Source organism: Aedes aegypti, chromosome 2 (assembly GCF_002204515.2).
Source record: "Aedes aegypti strain LVP_AGWG chromosome 2, AaegL5.0 Primary Assembly, whole genome shotgun sequence".
Classification (NCBI taxonomy): domain Eukaryota; kingdom Metazoa; phylum Arthropoda; class Insecta; order Diptera; family Culicidae; genus Aedes; species Aedes aegypti.
The window spans coordinates 74,811,673-74,818,533 of NC_035108.1; the positions used below are offsets into that span (position 1 = coordinate 74,811,673).

Genomic DNA, 6,861 nt, shown 5'->3' on the forward strand with positions numbered 1-6,861 from the left:
GTTCAAAGCGATAAACTGAGTCTAAATAGATTATACAATACAAGTAATAAATAATATTTATGTTTCATTCACATTTTCTATGTAAAAACTACCATAAAACATGATGTGACGATTTTCGCATTTTTTTATGGGCCATACTGTACAAAGCCAGTATCATCATGAAGTTGAAATTTTTTTTGGACAGTTAGGTGCACCTTAGTACTTGCGTTTGTAAATCGAGCAGATTCGTGTGACTCGTCTGTAATCACTGTCGATCAAAGTAAGCATGCATATTTCAGATGTCACCCGTCGACTTCCATAGTAATCCAGTCACATAGAGTGACAACAGTTGAAAAACTCGAGTGACAGAGCCGTGTCGAGCAAATTTTTCGGTCGACAGTGACTCTAGTCGAGTCATTTTGATCGACTCGACTTATAAAATAGACCCCTTAATGGGTTCGTTTTGTATGAAATTCCTTAGTTCGTTTTAAGAATACTTTAGGTCGATTTTCAATATTTTTTTTTGCAAATCAACTACGCCTTGATGATAATAAGAATAAGAATCTTGAAACTATTTTCAACAATAATGATTATCATAATCACAACTCCAACCATTTTAAAGTAATTATAAACTTAGTGCAACAGTTTATAAATTCAATATTTAAATAGGCCATTTCTATTAGTTATTCATAATTCTCCATAAAGAAGAATAAGTCAGTGGAGAGAAATATGGCCTACACTCTCGAAAACCTAATGTACTCTATGGAAAATCATGAATAACCAATGAAAATGGCTTATTTTACTATGAAATTAATGCTGTTTTGCAAAATGGCTACTTCTATAGAACTGATCAGAACTTTTTTTTCTCTAGAGTTTTTTTTTAAATCAACGGTTCCTGTCACCTTAAGGCTGTCGCAATTAGTGGGTTGGGTGTCAACCTGGTCTACCGTATGCTAGCAATCGATAGAATCGATTTGATTCATTAAAAAAAGGGATAAGTTTTGGAACGTGCTTTGCACTCTGGTTTTGCGAGTGAGTGCCGATACATCTCGGTTATTTCACCACACTGGGGGCAGTGAGTTTAATTTCTACCAGAATTGTTGTTCTTAGCATTTTATTCAGTTTGTTTACCGACATATCGGTCTGTTTTTGCTCAAAGTAATAGGGAGCAGGGAGAAGAAAGCAATGAAAACTAGATGGATAGGTACCGTAAGGAATCTAATTCAATTTCTATCGTCGGTCCCTGACGGTAATTGTCCATCTAGTTTTCATTGCTTTCTTATCTTTGCTCCCTATTCCCGATTCTATTTTTGCACGGATTTGTTTTACACGGCCGTGCAAAAAAAGTTTTCATACATTTTTTTTCGCCAAAACCTTATTTTTGTATGAAACGTCAAGAACTGGTGTTACTTTTTTGCACGGTTTTTTTGAAATTTTGAACAGAAATTTTTTTTGCACGGTACACATCTCCCGTGCAAAAACAGAATCGTACACTCGTTCGTTGAGCAAAAACAGACCGATATGCCGGTAAACAAATTAAATATATTTATCACGGTCAATCCTTTATATCTTAGCGTTTTAGTCATTCGAATCTGATTACGTTGTAAAATGGATGTGATCCCAGCAAACCAGAGAACATATAAGGATGTTAATTTCAAATTGTATAATTGTACAATTTTCTTTGAAATTGGATATGATGCAAAATTGAATTGATTGAAATCGTTAATGGAGCCATCAATTTCATCTGACTTGAATTTGCATCTTATAGAATTCCAATTTAATCTGACCAAATATGTAACTTCATACTGCCATTCCATTACGATTTCTTTTTTACTTGTTATGACTCTATTATAATCATCAATGTGAGATTACATATGAGTCCATCTGATGTAGAAATAAAGTCATATAAGGCAAGAACCCAACATAAACAGAAAAGGTGGAATTCATCAACATAGGTATTGACTTACTGGTTAAAAGAACATCAACGTTCAACAGAAAAACGATGAAATCACTTTGCATCAGTATTTTCGTAAGAGGTCTATAACAAATTGCTGCACTTCGTTCCAACTGCAAACTGTTAACATGAAACCTTCAGTGGTTTGGTCTTTGCCAAATGACAATTAAGATTGGTAACATTCACATACGATGCTCTACAGTGTTTCATTTATATTTGCTTAAAGACCAAATTCTGTAACAACAACTGCGCGGTATAGTGGTAGTGTATCAGGCTAGTAATCTACAGGTCAATGGTTTGAGGCTTGTATCGTACTATTTTATTTGTTTAAATTTTATTTTATTTGTTTGTAAAAATTAAGTCATATAAACTGCAATACACAATCATACATGAAATTATAGTGATCGCCAAACCAAATTGTCTGGAGTTGTACTGACCATGATAAATTCTCTGAAATGTACGTATATCGCCTCCAGATTTGTGCGAATAGAGGGAATGTGTGCATTTTATATGATTTGTTTTTACCGAATAAGTGTTCACTTTATTCGCTTGAAGTCTCAGTTATGTGAACATATTTGTTGGCTGGGATTGCATATAGGCTTCCAATGCAATTTCAAAACTAATATGTTTGATAAGCATTGATTTTTTTTTTAATTTTTCATAAAAACTGTTTTTTTTTTCATACCGTATCAACAAAACCTCAAAAACTAGCTCTGGTATTCTATGGCCATCCTTAAAAAAGTATTAACTGTGGAATGATGAACAATGAAATGTTTTAAGAATTCGGTTTGTCCACTTGATTGCCCAAAGTTATATAATACCTATATCGACATTGATTTTTCTCGATCAATACTCTTTTTCGCTAATGACTTCGCAAAACTTATGACATTTTCAGTTTTCTGTTCATGTGACTTATTCTCTGGTAACCAAAACTGAAAATCAAACTGAGTCCTACAATGAACCATTTCTATAAAGATGTAACGTTCGTTTCTGAAGCTCTTAAAACTGTACAATCTAGAATATTCTGTTTTAAGCTGGTACGACCTATAGCAAGCATGTAGCTATTCTACGTTAGACTTATATTGAAACAGACATATATTTTTTTTCTAAGTTCCATGAAAGAAGTTAACCCCTCTACCGGCAGCTTCATTTTTTACCGCTAAAATATATTCAAATCGCGATAACTTTTTTGTTCCATGATATTTTTGCACCATTTTTTCACAAAATCTCAAAAAACTCTTCTAGTTTAAGAATCCGTGTCAATTTTAATCATCGATGATCTAGTTTTGAAGATATTCCGACATGTTTTTGGCGACCATTTTGTTCCTGGTCAATTTATCAAAAAAATAAAATATGTACTATACAATGTCAGGTGGTAATGAGGAGCTACTCTGAAAAAATCAAACAAATCGGTTCAGTATTCTTGGAGAAATCTGAAAATTACGATATGAGGATTTTTAAAGTTTTCAATATCTTTGATTGTCCAGCTTGGTACCAGAAACATAAAAGCTTATTACTCAAAGACGTCTGCAAAAAATTGCTTCATTTATTCACAACATATCCGCATCAATGTATCATTCCAAAGAGTGAATATCCGAATACTATGGAAATTCTGTAGCTTGATATATTTACGTCGGTTATGGCTACGAGTCGGTCCCCTAAGGAATATTGGAATATCTCAGTATCTAGATGACGAATTATAAATATTGACGCATATTCTGAAACAAGAAGAGTTTTTTGATAGCTTGTGGAAAAATGCTGCAAATAGGGGAACTTACGTATTCTCGGCAGTCTAAGCCGATGCTACGCTTCTTTTGTAATATTCTCGGACATCAGCAGATAAATTCCATGTTTGTCTGTTTACATTTATGCGTTGCTCAATCCTCTATCGATTCACACCGACAGACTTGTCAAAATGCCTTTGGAAACGTTTTTACAACGCTGTGAACATCCCTTGACAGTGTAACTATTGTCGGCAGCTTCATTCTTTTCGGCAACTTTCCCATGAGAACTGCTGGTGAATCTCTTCGGCAGCTTTAAATCAGTCGCATTTTGAGGCGTGTTCATTTGAATTTATGACATCTCTGGCGGTATTGTTTGTTCAGTCTCGGAAATCTCGTCAGTGGGAAGCGGACACAACAAAGAATCATCTGAATGTTTTCATTGACGTGTTTTGATAGAATAATACTATGAATTTGGCGTTTGAAATTTGGTTGCCGATAATAGTCGAATGGTGCCGAAGCCTTAAGTTTCCCTATATGGTGAAACAAAAAAGTTATCGCGATTTGAATATTTTCTTAGCGGTAAAGAAATAAACTGCCGGTAGAGGGGTTAATACCAGTAATTCTTTTCTTTTCACAAGAGTTTCTCTGGCTTACACTGCTTTATCTCCTTTTTTCAATTTATTTAACACACCACTTACTGCGTATCACAATGCAATGAGCCTTAACAAGCATTTAATTTAGATAAACTTGCTTGTAATTTTAGTTTGTCATCAAGCGTAGGGTAAGTGTTCCCTTAGTTGTGGGTGTTCCTATAGTTGCGGTAGTGCCGTTTTCACTGATTTTATTACATTAACCACAGAACCGACACTGCCAATCGACGTATTGGCATGTGGATACACGGAATAGTTGAGAAGAGCGTTCAAATTGCTTTAAAATTGATGAAACATTACTAAAATAGCTAAAACTTTACTTGCTTGTACCAATAGTTGCGGTAAAGTGTTCATATAGTAGAGGATCCCATAAGAAAACTATGGATACCGCAACTATAGGAACACAAATTAAGTAGGTATTTTTTTTTTTCATTGACATGCAGTGGGTTACTGCGATGAAATCATTTTTCTCATTAAGTCAATGGTCGTTACTTCCCTTTACAACATAAATATGTACATTAATTGCGCTTCTTGAATTTAGGCGGTTAAATGAAGTTTAATCGTGCTTAATGCCTCCACTATTGGTACATCTACCCTATTATATACAGATTAACGGTATTTGAATGAACTTAAAAATATCGTTTTTAACAATTACGCCTCATGAGAGGCGTTTGATAGTGTATTTCTTGTAGATATCAATGTTTTCGTTAGAATATCCATTCCGTAACTTTAAAACGGGACCTAGGATTGTTTATATACAACCTGGATGTTTAGTAACAGAAATTGGCTTGTGAGCACATATTTGTTGTAGATTTTTTTTTTTCTGATAATATGCGTCTGAAGAGCACCGTAAAAACGAAATACGAGCAGGAATCATTGATTGGTATTCGAAGTAAACATACAGCTATGACAAAGAAGCGTGCGGTGCTTTAATGACAACCACAAATCGAATTATTCCTTTATCACGCATTGGTGCAATTCAAGTAAACATTCACTAACCTGTTGATCTATTTCACACATCGATTGAAATTCTTCATGTAAAGTGTGAACTAATTCATTAATACGATCATACCTGTAAAGTTTATTTTAAAAACATGCCCACACCCCTTTCTGTGTTTTGTTTTCTTATTCGAATCTATTTTCGTTCGACTAATCTCGGCCACACGCAAACACCTCGGTTAAAGTCTTAAATCGACTGACCGCACGCAAAGCAGGTAGAGACGAGAAACAACCATTACAACCGCAAATCGAATTTAAACTTGGACGGCGCAAGCTGTCAGGCTCAAACAACTCGTAGCATTACAGATACAGCGAAAACAAAACAAAATGTTAATCAACAGAAAGTTCCCTATCTTTCGGCCAGGCATGTGTGAGAAGCGGTTGCCTGAAATACGATGGAAAGTGAAACATACAGATTGGTATGGGATCCGTTACCACCACCATTCAAAGGAACGAGACAGCAGTTAATGGTCAAGTTGTGGTTGCTAATGACAGCCAGTCCCGTCCGTCCTGGCAGGAAAGTGGAAATTAATTTACGCCAGACCGAAAATCAAAACTCATTGCTAATGGCTCCGATCCTTCCTAATGTTCCTTTTATAAGACGTAGAGTGCTGGGATAGTTGTTGAAAAGTATCAGAGTAGTGTTCTAACTACAGAAAATGCGGAACAAACGGTAATGGAAGGAAGTCATCGTTAGCCACTTATAGACGTGAGAAGCGCGGGTTGCCTAACAGAAGGCGATAATATTGCTCTTGATGCAAAGTGAGCCCATCTTGAATTTGACTGGAGATTCCTGCAAATTAATTGATTGCTGGAAACCGCTTTATCGAGAAATCTTAATTGATGATCATCCGAGTATGTCATAAGACATTTTCATATAAATCTCACAAAAAAATATAAATTGGAGATGCGGGGCATCGATCCCCGTACCTCTCACATGCTAAGCGAGCGCTCTACCATCTGAGCTACATCCCCATAGTGCATACAAAGCAATTTGGATCGATCAAGTGTTCTTCTATTCACATGCCGACGATAAAGAAGAACCGCCAGTTTTGTAAAATGATCGCCGCCCAACGTGGGGCTCGAACCCACGACCCTGAGATTAAGAGTCTCATGCTCTACCGACTGAGCTAGCCGGGCTGGTGACGCTGGTGCATAATTATGACAATGTGATTTAATTCATACAGGAGTGTTTGTAGCAATTGTGTTCATGACCAGTGATGGAGAACATCATCATGATTTACTTCAACTGAACTTGAATAACGTCCATGCAAAAATAATAAAAGTTGGATGACTTGAGTCAGACGGATCGACCGTTCAATTAGAATCAAATTGGACGGAATCCCTTTGAATTTATTTCTTGTCACCCGTTTTGTTTCTAATCAGTACGATCGTTTCTATTGGAAATTTTAATCAATATAAATTTGTGATATTAAAAATTCTTGTAAGTTATTTATAATCTTTATTTAAATGTTTTCAACTATTCAGCTAAGTGAAAATCACGAACTTTGCACATTACATAAACATTATCAGTTTGAATGTCCTGAAAAAAAAG

At 35.5% G+C, this 6,861-nt stretch overlaps 1 non-coding gene across 1 annotated transcript; it reads right to left on the bottom strand.

The window, feature by feature from the left end:
* Positions 1–6,373: 6,373 nt before the first annotated feature.
* On the bottom strand, positions 6,374–6,446 carry Trnak-cuu. Its single transcript has one exon. It is a non-coding gene; the product is annotated as a tRNA-Lys (tRNA).
* Positions 6,447–6,861: the final 415 nt, after the last annotated feature.